Genomic DNA, 16,400 nt, shown 5'->3' on the forward strand with positions numbered 1-16,400 from the left:
AGAGGCCGGCTCCCAGCAGGCGGCCCCAAGCACTCTCAGAGTCTACACCCTCGTAAATACGATGAGACGAGGCGTGGCTGCAGCGCGCCACGCCGCCCCTAGCCTAGGGCATAGCAAGGCCACAGTGCGCTGTACCAAGCGGGCTCCTCCGTTTGGCGCAGCACTGTTGCCACGCTGACCCTGATGTCAACCTTGTCAGAGGGGACTATGCCCTCACGATGGGCCGTTGGTACGGCCCGCAGACGGCGGGCCCCACTTAACATTGAGAAGACCAGAAGGCGGCCGTCCCTGGCCAGTCGGCTTAGCTGAAGCCGGCCGATGACCACGCGGCCCTCCCCCTCTTGGTGACCCGTGTGCCATTAACCAGACGATATGGGGAATGGCTACAATGAACGCCCGCCAGGCGGCGGCACTGTAGCCACGCCTCCCCCGACAAAGCACGCATCATTAGCCGCATCGCTAAAGTATCGGGCAGCCGGTAGGACCCGCAAGCAGCGGGTATGGCCTGTCGGCCAATTACCGGATAGATGGCGGGCCCACCAGGCAGCGGGCCCCACCAGCCAGTGGAGAAGCCGGCGACCAGAGACACTGACGGTTCGGGCCTACACCCGGCCGGGTTACCTTTGTACCCCTGGGGTTCAGCCTCTTGTTCACCCACATACCCATATAGAGAGAGGAAGCTAGGGATAGACTTGCTCTCCTTCCCCCTCTAGAGAAACAGCTCAAGGAGCAAGCTTGTAGCCACCATTGTTGCTTGAGTGATCATGCGGAGACCCCGCAGAGCAGGACTAGGGGTGTTATCTCCACGGAGAGCCCCGAACCTGGGTAAGATCCGCCGGCGTGCATGTCTTCGCCTCATCCCGCTTCCTGGAACCGGTGACGTCTTACTAGCCCCCATCATGATAAGCCATCCTTTGGCATATGTCACACCAAACCCCCGACATTCAATTACTACGTCCATCAAGGGACTATCATCAGGTGCTATTTTTCTGATTCTTTGCACGGCAAATTAATTCTTTGAAGAATTATTTCTTTCTACTTGTACTACTTTGTGCACAGATTTATCTACTCATGGCCTCCATGAAGTATGGTTTTCCGCTGTTAGACCGTGACACAAGGTTTACCCTATGGCAAGTCAAGATGTGGGCGTTGTTGGCACACTCCGAATATGATGAAGCACTGGATAGTTTTGGGATGAATTGAATTCAGGACTGGACTAATGAGGGGAAAAGAACTGATTGTAAGGCTTTGTCACAAATTCAACTCCATTTTCATAATAATATTTTGCAGGAAGCTTTGAGCGAGAAAACTGCCAGTCGCTCTATGGTTAAAGCTGGAAGGGATTTGCATGACTAAAGATCTCACCAGCAAGATGCATCTGAAGCAAAAATTATTCCTGCACAGGTTACCCGAGGGAGGTAACATTTTGAATCATATTTCAGAATTTAAGAGATCATATCTGATCTAGCTACAATGGAGGTTAAGTACGAAGAGGAAGATACTGCTTTAATGTTACTTTGTTCACTGCCAAGTTCTTGTACCAATTTGAGAGACACCATATTATACCGTCGTGATACTCTCACACTTAATGAAGTTTATGAAGCTTTGAACTCTAAGGAGAAGATGAAATTAATGGTGCCTCATGATGATTCAAGTTTATCCCAAGCCGAGGGATTATCCATTCGTGGCAGGACAAAGGAGAAGAACTCACATAATGGAAACAGAGGCAAAAGTAAGAACGGTTATAGGGGCCGGTCGCAATCCAGAGACAAGAAGTATTGCAGATATTGCAAGAGAGACGGGCATGACATCTCAGAGTGTTTCAAGTTGCAGAACAAAGAAAAGAGGAAAGGTAACAAACAAGGTGAAAATTCAGCTAATGTTGCTCGTGATGATAGTTTTGATGATGCTCTTGTTGTTATTGTTGGATGTGCTGAGACCAATGATGAGTGGGTACTTGACACTGCATGCACTTTTCATATGTGTCCACATAGAGATTGGTTTAATACTTTTGATTCCACTACTTCTGCTGGTTCCGTTTTGGGTTTTGATAATTCACCATGCAAGATTGAAGGCATAGGTTCCATACGAATCCAGATGTTTGATGGCACAATCAGAACTTTGACATATGTTCAGTATATTCCGAAGATGAAGAGAAATCTTATATCTATGAGTGCCCTTTATGCAAAGGGGTACAAATATTTAGGTGGAAATAGTGTTTTGAAGGTCACCAAAGGCTCCCATGTTGTGATGAAAGGTGACTTAAGTTCGACCAATGGTCTTTATTACCTTCGAGGTTCTACTGTTTCAGGTAACGCTACTCCGGTTGTTTCAAAGAATTCTAATTGTGATGCTGCTAACCTTTGGCATATGCGTCTTGGACATATGAGTGAACTTGGTTTTGGCTGAGTTAAATAAGAGAGGTCTTCTTGATGGATATGAACCTGGTAAATTGAAATTTTGTGAGCATTGTATCTTCAGCAAGCACAAGAGGGTGAAGTTCAACACTTCGGTTCATACAACTGAAGGTATTCTTGGTTATGTTCATTCTGATTTATGGGGACCATCTCACAGAAAGTCACTAGGTGGTGCTAGTTACATGTTGACTATTATTGATGATTATTCGAGAAAAGTTTGGCCTTATTTCTTGAAGCATAAATATGAAGCATTCTCAGCATTTAAGGAGTGGAAAATTATGATTGAAAGGCAAACTGAAAAGAAGGTAAAGATACTTCGCATTGATAATGGTATGGAATTCTGTTCTAAGCAATTTAAGAATTATTGCAAGTGTGAAGGCATTGCCAGACATTACACCGTTCCTTATACTCCTCAACAAAACGGTGTTGCTGAGCGTATGAACAGGACCATTATTTCCAGAGCCCGTTGCATGTTGTCCAATGCAGGTTTGCATAGGTGTTTTTGGGCTGAGGCCGCTTCCACTACTTGTTATCTCATTAATCCTTCACCATCTATTGCTATTAATAAGAAAACTCCAATTGAGGTATGGTCTGGTTCACCTGCTGATTATTCACAGTTGAGAGTTTTTGGTTGCACTGCTTATGCTCATGTTGACAATGGAAAATTGGAGCCTAGGGCTGTTAAGTGCATCTTTCTTGGTTATAAGTCTGGTGTTAAAGGTTTTAAATTGTGGAATCCTGAAACCCAGGAGGTTGTTATTAGCAGAAATGTTATCTTTAGTGAATCTTCTATGTTACATGATGTTTCATCTACTAATGTTCCCGTTGAGAGTGAACAACAGCCAATTGTTCAGGAGCCTACTGTTCAGGTGGAGCATGTTATTGATTCAGGTGATACATCTGGTAATGAAATTGTTGATGCACATGATGAACCCGTCGTTAATGATGATAGTGTCGCTCCCACTCCAAATCAGCCTATTGTTCCACTCAGTTGGAATCTTACACGTGACAGAGTTAGGTGGGGTATTAATAAACCTGATAGGTTAATTGAAGAGTGCAATATTGTTTCTTTTGCTTTATCTGTTGCAGAGGAAATTGAAGGTAATTCTGAGCCTTCTTCATATTCCAAGGCTATTATTTCTGGTGATAGTAATAAGTGGATGACCACTATGCATGATGAGATGGAATCACTTGAAAAGAATGGCACTTGGGATTTAGTAAGATTACCTAGAGAGAAGAAACCTATTCGTTGCAAGTGGGTTTTCAAGAGGAAAGAAGGTGTTTCTCCTAATGATGAGACAAGATATAAAGCAATGTTAGTTGCTAAAGGTTACAGTCAGATTCTAGGTATTGACTATAACGAAGTCTTTTCTACTATTGTGAAGCATAGCTCTATTCGCACTTTACTCAGTATTATTGCCATGCATGACTTTGAGCTTGAACAATTGGATGTTAAAACTGCATTCTTACATGGAGAATTAGAGGAGGATATTTATATCGAACAACCTGAAGGTTTTGTTATTCCTGGAAAAGAAAAGCTTGTCTGTAAGTTAAAGAAATCTATTTATGGATTGAAGCAATCCCCTAGATAGTGGTACAAGAGATTTGACACCTTTATGCTCTCTCACGGTTTCAAAAGGTCTAATTATGATAGTTGTGTTTATTTGAAAACTGTCAATGGTTCAACTATTTATTTTGTAATGCCGACGATGCGGCTATATCTCCCACGTGTTGAGGCACGACTTGGAGGCATAACCGCATGGTGGTTTTATCGCAAGAAGGGTCATCTTCACACAATCCCATGTAATGAACAAGAATGGGATAAAGAGTTGGCTTACAATCGCCACTTCACACAATACATAAATTAAACATACATCATTCAGACTACAATCAAGGTCCAAGTACGGAACCGAAATAAACGAAGACAACCCCAAATGCTAGATCCCCGATCGTCCCAACTGGGCTCCACTACTGATCATTAGGAAACGAAACATAGTAACGACCAAGGTCCTCGTCGAACTCCCACTTGAGCTCGGTTGCGTCACCTGCACTGGTATCGTCGGCACCTGCAACTGTTATGGAAGTATGTGTGAGTCACGAGGACTCAGCAATCTCCCAAACGCGAGATCAAGACTATTTGAGCTTATGGGTAGCAGAAGGTTGTGAGGTGGAGCTGCAGCAAGCACTAAGCATATATGGTGGCTAACATAAGCAAATAAGAGCGAGAAGAGGAGCAACGGAACGGTCGTCAACTAGTAATGATCAAGAAGTGATCCTGAACTCCTACTTACGTCAAACATAACCCAAAAGCCGTGTTCTCTTCCCGGACTCCGCCGAAAAAAGAGACCATCACGGCTACACACGCGGTTGATGCGTTTTAATTAAGTCGAGTGTCAAGTTCTCTACAACCGGATATTAACCAAGTTTATACCCTGCAGGGGTGTCCCAACTTAGCCCATTATAGCTCTCACGGTCAATGAAGGATATTCCTTCTCCTGGGAAGACCCGATCAGTCTCGGAATCCCGGTTTACAAGACATTTTGACAATGGTAAAACAAGACCAGCAAGACCTCCCGGCGTGCCGACACCCTGATAGTAGCCGCGCGTATCTCGTCTCAGGACACAACCGGATGAGCTAAGCGTACAGGTACCAACGTAACACAAGTTGCCAAGGGATGGTCCCGCACAGTGCTCTAGTTCGGACCAACACTTAGAGAAGCATTGGCCCGGGGGGGGCTAAAATAAAGATGACCCTCGGGTTAATTACTCCCAAGGGAAAGGTAATAGGTTGTTAGGCAAATGGTAAAACCAATGTTGGGCCTTGTTGGAGGAGTTTTATTCAAGGCGAACTGTCAAGGGGGTCCCATAAATCACCCAACCGCATAAGGGACGCAAAATCAAGGAACATAACACCGGTATGACGGAAACTAGGGCAACAAGAGTGGAACAAAACACCAGGCATAAGGCCGAGCCTTCCACCCTTTACCAAGTATATAGATGCATTAATTAAATAAGAGATATTGTGATATCCCAACATGTCCATGTTCCAACATGGAGAAAACTTCATCTTCACCTGCAACTAACATAGCTATAAGAGGGGCTGAGCAAAAGCGGTAACTTAGCCAAGGAGCGGTTTGCTAGGTAAGGATGGTTAGAGGCTTGACATGGCAATATGGGAGGCATGATATGGCAAGTGGTAGGTAGCGCGACATAGCAATAGAGCGAACAACTAGCAAGCAAAGATAGAAGTGATTTCGAGGGTATGGTCATCTTCCCTGAGATCCCGCAAGGAAGAAGAACGAGTCCATGAAGAAGACAAACGGACGTAGTCGAACGGATCCTCACAATCGCAAAATTACCGGAACTATCGAGAAGAAGCGCAACCGGAAAGAAGGAAAACAACATGGTAAACAACCATCACATAAACATGGCATGATGCACAATCAAGTATGATGCATGTCCGGTTTAAATGAGGCATGGCATGGAAAAATGCAACAAACAATACTACAAATTAAGTGGAGCTCAATATGCAACGAGTTGCATATGCATATTGACAAAACACCACATCAATTATTTAGTTCTTTCTTGTTTATGTACCCAATAAAATTAACTGTGGTTAAGCATGGCAAGATGTGAAGCATAATAAAACTATCTATTTAGGAAAATTTAAATGAGGCCGGAAATAACAAACAACAATTCCGAAAAATCCCCATATGCATATTTAGCAATTTAATGGAAACAACAAATATAAACATTTTAAATGTTGTTATCATGATGCAGATGACATTTACAAGTTTTATGCAATTTATGAAAATGTTGACATAAGCATGTTATGAAGCATTTGTCACCATGGTGGAAGAAAGGGGTACCACGGCAACGAATCCGAAAATGATGCCATGGCAACATATCGGTTCCGGTAGCTCATGGAGATACCGGTGCAAAAGGAAGCGTGGCGTGAGCGTGTCATGCAAGATGGTGGGGTGATCAAGGCAACCGGGTCCCCATGTGTCGATGGCAAGGCAACGAGGAATGCGCAAGGAACAACTCGGACACGGTGCAAACACGAGCATCTCATACAACATCCATTCATTCATCGCGGTCATCTCGGGGTTATACCTTCGAGGCTTGACTTTTCGGAACGGATCAAGTTCGTAGTGGAAGTACACGTTCTCGCGACGGTGGTGGAAGTAGTGGTACACATTTCGTAGTCGCACACATTCCATAGATGTTTGGGGTCACGGCGAGGAACTTGACGTCCATGGAGTCTTCAAGGGTCGACAGTAGTGGTACACACGTTGTCGGGGTACTTGTCGGTCCGGTCTTGGCGACGGTAGTTGTACACAAGTCGTAGAGGAACTTGATGCATCCGAGGTCTTCGGGTTTGTAGTTGTACTTGGCGTTTGGAGTCCGGGTCTTGTCGGTGGTGTACTTGGTGCTTGAGGTTCCGATCCGGGGGTGCATGCGTCCACGGTAACACTGCATGGTGCGTAGAGGCGACTACTTGGGCGGTGCTGGGCATCGGGATCAGGAGTGTGCTCGCTCAGGCATGGAGCTGGTCGCGGTCAACGCGCGAGGCGCGCGTGCAGGCGGATCGAGCAGGCAGCAACGCTGCTCATCCTCCTCGGTCGAGGACGAGGCGAAACGGGGCAGAGGAGCTTGGCGGATGCAACCAGCAGCACATGGGTGGCAGAGGCGACGCGGGTTGAAGGAGAGGAAATAGCAGCGCGATGCAGGGGCTTGACAAGGCAGGTACCGCGCGGGAAGGACGGAGTCAAGGAGCATCGGCGAGCGGGACTTGGCGAAGGGCGGTGCAACAAAGGACTTGGTGCTGTCGAGGACGATGGCCTCAGGTCAGGGGAAACTCGAGCGCAGAGAAGGCACTTCTCGTCGTCCTCCCGCTTGATGCAGAGGAGGCGAGGGCGCGGGTCTGCGGGGCTCCGACGGGAGAGTCTTGAGGCGTAGGGGTGGCGCGCTTGAGCAAATCCGACAGGGACGGGGCACCGGAGAAGGGACGGCGACGGCTTGGCGAAACTTGGGGACAAACTCCCGGCGACGAGGCGTCTCGTGCAGAGAACGAGTGGGCCAGGCAGGGAACCCACCGCCCGATGGCTTGAAGATGGCGCGGCGACGGACTTGGTACAAGGGCCTTGGGGCTCCGGTAGCGCCGGGAACGGCGAAAACGGATGAATCCGGTCGGTGGCTGGTGAGGGGAACGGGCGCGAGCGCTGCTCCCTGCGTGTGTGCGTGTGGGTGGCGGCGGAGGGGTTACGAGATGAGGGAACGAGGGGAGATGCTCGCTAGGGTTAAGGGTTGGGGCGAGCTGGGCCTTGGGCCATGGAGGAGCTGGGCTGCGGATGGGCCTAGATGGCCTGCTGGGCTCTCTCTCACTCTAAAACAAATAAAAACAAAACAGAGATAAGAAAGAAAAGAAAGAGAGGTTAGGGGTAGAAGTTGGACATGCGGATAATTTTCCTGGACTCATAAAAATGAGCTCGATCCAAGAAAAATAGAAAGTGAGCATGGGCGTGAAGTTGACTTCAAACTCATTTGAATTATTTTGAAATGAGTGTAGGAAGGATGTGGGTATTTGGTAGATCCAAAAATGTTGAGAATTTTGGAAGTGCCTCGATAAATGAGATAAGAATTGTTGGCAAAGTTTGAGGCAAGGAATTGAGGTAGAAAATGCATGGAACTTAAACTGTAAGTGTGATGGTTTATTCCTAAAGGATGGAATATTTATCATAGCTCCCTAATAATATTGGGAGGGTAATTGTTATAAAGAGAAATCACCATGTGTGTTTCCCTCGATTTAAATGGATCGAAGATCCATACAATTTATTTAGATGAGGTTTTAAAATTAATGATATGATGGCATGATGACATGATGAAATGCAAGAGATGCCATGATGAATGCACAAACAAAACAAATCACACGACAAAACTCAGAATAGCTGGAAGTCTTCTGGAGCGTCGGTCTCGGGGTGTTACATATTTGCTCCTTTATGTTGATGATATGCTAATTGCTGCAAAGAGTATGTTAGATATTGATGAACTAAAGAAGCAATTGAGTAATGAATTTGGGTGCAGCAAAGAAAATACTTGGCTTGGAAATATTCAGAGATAGACCGTCAGGAAAAGTATATCTAAGTCAAATATGATATATTGATAAAGTTCTTCGTCGTTTTAATATGCATAATGCCAAGCCGGTGAGTACTCCGTTAGCTGCACACTTCAAATTATCATCAGCCTTATGTCCTAAGTCAGATGCAGATATTGAGTACATGTCTAGAGTTCCCTATTCGAGTGCAGTTGGTTCACTTATGTATGCCATGGTTTGTTCTCGTCCGGATTTATCATATGCGTTGAGTGTTGTCAGTAGATACATGGCTAATCCTGGAAAAGAGCATTGGAAAGCAGTTCAGTGGATTTTCAGATACCTGCGAGGTACTTCTAATGCTTATTTATAGTTTGGGAAAACTGGAGATGAACTTGTTGGTTTTGTTGATTCTGATTTTGCTGGTGATTTGGATAAGAGAAGATCACTCATAGGTTATGTTTTCACCATTGGTGGTTGTGCTATGAGTTGGAGAGCAACTTTGCAGTCTATTGTGGCATGTTCCACTACTGAATCCAATGTATCAGGAGAGGACAAAACACATTAATGTCAGATTTCATTATATTCGAGATGTTGTTGCTGAAGGCAATTTGACGGTATGCAAGATAAGTACTCATGATAATCCTGCTGATATGATGACAAAGCCAGTTCCTACCAATAAGTTTGCGCTTTGTTCAGGCTTAGTTGGTATTTCTCACTAGTCCTATGGACTTTGTTGCACAAGGTGTTTATGCTGATTTGGATGGAGTTATCTACTTTCTTCGACTACTGGAGGGAATTTGGCTCAAGGTGGAGATTGTTAAATTGTGATCCAAATTCTACCGTATTGGACTAGACGTAGTACATATGGTGTGGGCCTTTTGCGTTGGTACCGATGCGTATGAGTAAAACTCGTTTACTTGTCCTCCAAGGACTCTCATGTGTTGCCCCTCATATATACCCCATGTAGTCGCACCTAACACGGTCTGTCGTCTCGTGCTTGTAATACTCCTCCATCATAGTGATTGCGCCTTCGTGCGTCCGTGGTTTTCTCCTGCAAGGGTTTCCACCTAAAAATCTGTGTCTCTCGTATCTCATTTATTCTCGTTATTATCTAACAACTGCCACACGAGCGGTAGTACCACACTGTCTAGCGGTAGTACCGCAACCCCCTGCGGTAGTACCGCGAACATGTGCGGTAGTACCGCATGTCGCGGGCTGAGTGAGTGGGTAATGGTTGGGTATTTTCCCCACTATATAAAGGATGTATTTTTCCCCAGGAAGACCACCTCTTCCCTCCCCAAGCTTCATTGTTGCTCAAAGCTCCATTTTCGCCCGATCTCTCTCCCTAGCCAATCAAACTTGTTGATTTTCTAGGGATTGGTTGAGAAGGCCCCAATCTACACTTCCACCAAGAGAAATTTGATTCCCCCACTAATCCCTTGCAGATCTTGTTACTCTTGGGTATTTGAGCACCCTAGACGGTTGATGTCACCACGGAGCCATATTCCATTGTGGTGAAGCTTCGTGGTGTCGTTGGGAGCCTCCGATTAAGTTGTGGAGATTGCCCCAACCTTGTTTGTAAAGGTTTGAAAGGATCTAGAAGAGGTGTCTAGAGGGGGTGATTAGACCCTTAACAAACAAAAGTAGCAGTTTTTAAATTCCTCAAGTTAAGGTGGAGTTTTAGCACAAGTTTAAGCATTCACAATACATTTCAAGCAAGCATGTAAAGAGTATATGAGCAGCTGAAAGTAAAGCATGCAAGTTGCAAGGAAGTAAAGGGATGGGATTGGAGTGTGCAAACGCAATTGGAGACACGGAGATTTTTGGCGTGGTTCCGATAGGTGGTGCTATCATACATCCAAGTTGATGGAGACTTCAACCCACGAAGGGTAACGGTTGCACAAGTCCACGGAGGGCTCCACCCACGAAGGGTCCACGAAGAAGCAACCTTGTCTATCCCACCATGGCCATCGCCCATGAAGGACTTGCCTCACTAGGGTAGATCTTCACGAAGTAGGCGATCTCCTTGCCCATACAAACTCCTTGGTTCAACTCCACAATCTGGACGGAGGCTCCCAAGTGACACCTAACCAATCTAGGAGACACCACTCTCCAAATGGTAATAGATGGTGTCTTGATGATGAACTCCTTGATCTTGTGCTTCAAATGATAGTCTCCCCAACACTCAACTCTCTCTCACAGATTTGGATTTGGTGGAAAGATGATTTGAGTGGAAATCAACTTGGGGAGGGCTAGAGATCAAGATTCTTGTGGTTGGATTGGAATATCTTGGTCTCAACACATGAGTAGGTGGTTCTCTCTCAGAAAATGAATGCTGGAAGTGTAGGCATGTTCTAATGGCTTTCTTCACAAATGAAGGAAGGGTGGAGGGGTATATATAGCCTCCACACAAAATCTAACTGTTACACACAATTTACCAAACTCGTTGAGACAGAATAGTGAAACTCGGTCAGACCGATTTAGTTCAAAATGTGAATGTTAGGATTTTCGGTGGGACCGATATGATCAACTCGGTGGGACGGATGTGCTAGGGTTAGGGTAAAACCTCTACTCGGTTTGACCGATTACACAAACTCGGTGAGACCGATTTGGGTAATAAGCTAAACATGGAGTTGGTCAGGCAAACTCAGTGGGACTGATTGCATATCTCGGTGAGACCGAAATAATTGCAACAGGCAACAGAGAGTTTGCAAGCCCATCTCGGTGAGACCGAGATCCCATCGGTGAGACCGAATTGATTAGGGTTTCTGGCAGTGGCTATGTCAAGTGAACTCGGTGGCGCCGGATAGATCAAATTGGTGGGGCCGAGTTTGACTTTCGGTTTAGGACATATGTGGATATGAGAAAGAGGCTGAGGGCTTTTGAACAAGAAAGCCATTAAGCAACACCTCATCCCCTTTTAATAGTATTGGCTTTCCTATGGACTCAATGTGATCTTGGATCACTAAAATGCAAATGTAGAGTCTTGAGCTTCTGAGCTTTTGCCAATCTTGTGTCCTTGAAGGGGTTCCACATCCTCTTGTCCACGCCACTCCACTGTTGAACTCATATGAAATATACTAGATAAAAGTATTAGTCCAACAAGAGATATGTTGACATTAATTACCAAAATCACCCAGGGAGCACTTGTGCTTTCAATCTCCCCCTTTTTGGTAATTGATGACAACGTACATCAAAGCTTTAGATAAAGATATAAAGAATAGCAAGTAAAGCTTTGGAAGGACATGTAACATGCATAGGCCCCCTACATGTATGCAATCATGTAAATATGGAATATAGGAGCATGTGAATGCATAAGCATGATAGAGAAAGCAATGAGTTACATGTATCTTGGCTATATGCGTCAGAGCAAATGGTGTGAATATAGGAAGTGTACCTTCATGTTCATGAGTCCTTCTTGCAAACAATATGTACATCAGCAAGAGATCTGCACATGAGTGTGATGCATATACTTACCTTGTGGTCTTGAGATGGCTTTGGAAGAGATAAACCTGAGTAAACAAGGTTAGATAACATAGAAACATCTACTAAGCAGAGCAAGAATAGCAAACCACAAGAGTACCACCGGTGCGCGTCGGTGCTATACAAACGGTTTTTAACCCTTTTCCGCGACGACATTTGGAACCGTCGCCTAGTGAGTGTGGGCGATAGGGGTGTCCTTCCCACACGACCTAGAAACCGTCGGGGATATGCCCTCCTGGCACACACGCTCGGCAAAATGAGGCCGTGTGCGACCGACGAGCGCTCAAATCCCGAAATACGTACAGTAGAGCTAAAAAAATACAATTATACATGCAAAATTGTTTCCGGTCACAAGTACATCCCACACAGTCAGTCCCCGCTAAACGTTTCCGTTTGTATGTACATCCCACACAGTCGCTCCAAGGAAAATGTTTCCGTTCACAGGTACATCAGACACAATTTTTCCCGTTAAATCGTTTGTGTTATTGAATGTATCACACACGGTCCGTAGAAGAAACTGTGTGGCAAAGGTTGTCCATCACACACAGTTTTTATGTGGTAAACATTTGCGCTAGGTGGCCTAACGCGAACAGTTTTCAAGAGAAAGTCATGTGTGATTGTTCATTGATCCAACACGGTATATTCCTAGAAACTGTGTGCGTCGCCTGAGGTCATCGCCCGCGGTATTTTTTCAGTAACCTTTTGCAATAGAAAAACCCAATTAGCAGGCTAATTGCCCTATTATTAATAATCCATTTATTAATCTAATTGACATTCATATTAAGCACATAATATATTTCATTTCCATGATAAGGAAGCAGAATTTCATAATTGAAATACATCAGAGTAAAACATGATATAGCTTCAGCACTCAGCTACCCCATTACACAACTGCACCAGCACCAAGTTTCACATGCAACATGTAGAACCTTTAGAAATTAGCATCATAGACGATATATAGACAGATGCATCTCATCTGGAAAACTACTGAAGCAGAAGGCGAATATTGAGCCTTCATTCATGTTGAAGTTCTTTGCAACTTTAGGCCAGTGCCTGTGGATGATTGACCGTCCGTCCTTCGTCCTCTTCAGGAACACTTCAATATTGAATCGTGGGTGTTTTATGAAAACCTTCCTCGCCTCCTGACCATAGAGGTGGTTTGAGAGGTAATCATCAGTGAACTGCTTTGGAAAGGCCTGAAAACATGGATGTGCATAAATATCTTCTCCATATTGGAAATGGGGCAAGGAATAGAAAAGGCAAGGTATACTAGTTAGTACCATCTTTTAGTGAACTGATGTCTTCTTCATTGTGCAGACAAAGATCTTGTTGTTTTTTGTCGCTAATTTCTTTATCCTAACAATCTTTCTGAGTTTCTTGATTTGCTTGATATTCATGGACAACTCATTTCCCCATATGCAAAAAGGGTCGAACAGTGGGTCAAAACCACTGATAGCAGGACCTACATGTGTAAGACCAAATTGTTAAAAACCAAAATATTAGAATGGTTCCTGCAATTGCACAATAATGTGCTATTAGACAATGAACCATGTACGTGCTAACCTCGATTGTAAACCTCAGTGCTTCCCATTTTTTCCCTGCAACACATATAAGGTAGTTAGTCATCAGGTTAAGTAAGGGTTCGCATGCTATCAGTAAAATATGTTGATGAAAAATAAGCACATTGCAGATTCATCAGATTAATTTAAGCCACATGGAAAACCCATTTATCCAAACCAAGCATGATTAAGAACTAGGAAATAAAGCACTTGTATATGTTTCTCATGTATTAAGTACAGCCAAATTTGATTTATTCCTCACATGCACAACAATACAAAATTCTACCCATGACAATTGGACATCACATTGCAGAATTGAACCAAGCAGTTAACTAAACACCACAACAAATGAACCAAACATTAACTGAGCACCATATTGCACAATATAACATACTCCTAATAGAAGATCAGACAGTTAACCAAACTGTTAACTACAGCCAATTGTAGCAATTGTATTTGTATCTCATGTATTTACTACATCCAAATTCAATTTATTCCTCACATGGTATACAATAACAGAATGCACCCACAACTATTGAACATCGCATTGCAGAATTGAACCAAACAGTTAACTAAACACCACAACACAAATGAACCAAACGTTAACTGAGCACCACATTGCACAATGTATAACCAAACCAAGCATGCTTGACAACTTGGAAATATAGCAATTGTATTCATTACTCATGTATTTTGTAAAGATAAATTCAATTTATTTCTCACATGGAAGACAATACAAAATTGCAGCCTGAAGAATTGAACATCACATTTGCAGAATTGAACCAAATAGTTAACTGAAGACGACAACTAATTAACAAAATAGTTAATAAGTGAGCACCACACTGCACGACAAATAGAACTTATACACTAGAGCAATAGATTGCATGGTAAAATTAGATAGCACAATTCACTAGAATTTGTGAAGGAAAGGCAGGAGCAGCACACGCAACGGGTAAACCGAGCATGCTTAACTGGCATAGCTAGCAAATGGCAAGGTGCTCCTCCAAGATCTGGGGGTCGGCACGAATGGCAGCCATCGCGACCTCATCCGCGCGTGCGGCCACGATATGCTTCTCCGCTGCCAAATGCTCCTTGAGATCCTGGCTACACCGCGTGCACCATGGCTTAGGCCGGCGCTTATTTGGTGGAGGGGTCGGTGATTTGGGTGGAAGGTGTCGCGCTCGTGCCGGCGTTCGGGGCATGTGGGATGTGGAAGGAGGAGGAGGATGGGGGTCGGGTGTGGATTACCTGCCTGGATAAACGAGGCCGAGCAGCATGAAGGACGGTCGCCGACGAGGAGGCGGCGCTGCAAGCAAGGAGTGAAGGTTTCAACTTGGAAAGGAAGGCGGAAACAGGGGAAATGTGGCTTTGGTAAGGTGGAGGGGGCGGGGAGGTAGATATTTCCACGGAAGCCGAAAATTTGGAATCGCTTCAGCTAAAAAACGGGCGCGCAAAGTTTCATCAGACATGGTCCCTTATTCAGAACTCTGTACGATATGTGTGTTAGGGAACGTAGCAATAATTCAAAATTTTCCTACGTGTCACCAAGATCAATCTAGTAGATGCTAGCAACGAGAGAGAGGGAGTGCATCTTCATACCCTTGAAGAACGCTAAGCGGAAGCATTACAAGAACGCGGTTGATGGAGTCGTACTCGCAGCGATTCAAATCGCAGAAGATCTGATCTAGCGCCGAACGGACGGCGCCTCCGCATTCAACACACGTACATCCCGGGGGCGTCTCCTCCTTCTTGATCCAGCAAGGGGAGAGGAGAAGTTGAGGGAGAACTCCAGCAACACGACGGCGTGGTGGGAATGGAGCTCGTGGTTCTCCGGCAGAGCTTCGCTAAGCACTACGGAGGAGGAGGAGGAGTTGGAGGAGGAGAGGGCTGCGCCAGGCCAGGGGTGCGGCTGCCCTCCCAACCCTCAACTATATATAGGGGCAAGGGAGAGGGGGGCCGACCCCTTAGATCCCATCTGGTGGGACGGGCGGCGGCCAGGGAGGGTGGCTTGCCCCCCAAGTCAAGGGGCCGCCCCCTCCAGGGTTTCCTCCAACCCTAGGTGCATGGGCCCTAGGGGAAGGTTAGCACCCATCCCACTTAGGGGCTGGTTCCCTTCCACCTACAGCCCATAAGGCCCTCTGGGGCAGGTGGACCCTCCCGGTGGACCTCCGGAACCCCTTCGGTGGCCCCGGTACAACACCGGCATACCCCCGAACACTTCCGGTGACCGTATGGTGACTTCCCATATATAAATCTTTACCTCTGGACCATTCCGGAACTCCTCGTGACGTCCGGGATCTCATCCGAGACTCCGAACAACCTTCGGTAACCACTTACTATTTCCCATAACAACTCTAGCGTCACCGAACCTTAAGTGTGTAGACCCTACGGGTTCGGGAACCATGCAGACATGACCGAGACACCTCTTCGGCCAATAACCAATAGCGGGATCTGGATACCCATATTGGCTCCCACATGTTCCACGATGATCTCATCGGATGAACCACGATGTCGGGGATTCAATCAATCCCGTATACAATTCCCTTTGTCTATCGGCATGTTGCTTGCCCGAGATTCGATCGTCGGTATCCCAAAACCTCGTTCAATCTTGTTACCGGCAAGTCTCTTTACTCGTTCGGTAACGCATGATCCCGTGGCTAACTCCTTAGTCACATTGAGCTCATTATGATGATGCATTACCGAGTGGGCCCAGAGATACCTCTCCGTCATACGGAGTGACAAATCCCAGTCTCGATTCGTGCCAACCCAACAGACACTTTCGGAGATACCTGTAGTGCACCTTTATAGCCACTCAGTTACGTTGTGATGTTTGGTACACCCAAA

This window comes from Aegilops tauschii, chromosome 7 (assembly GCF_002575655.3).
Source record: "Aegilops tauschii subsp. strangulata cultivar AL8/78 chromosome 7, Aet v6.0, whole genome shotgun sequence".
NCBI classification, from domain to species: domain Eukaryota; kingdom Viridiplantae; phylum Streptophyta; class Magnoliopsida; order Poales; family Poaceae; genus Aegilops; species Aegilops tauschii.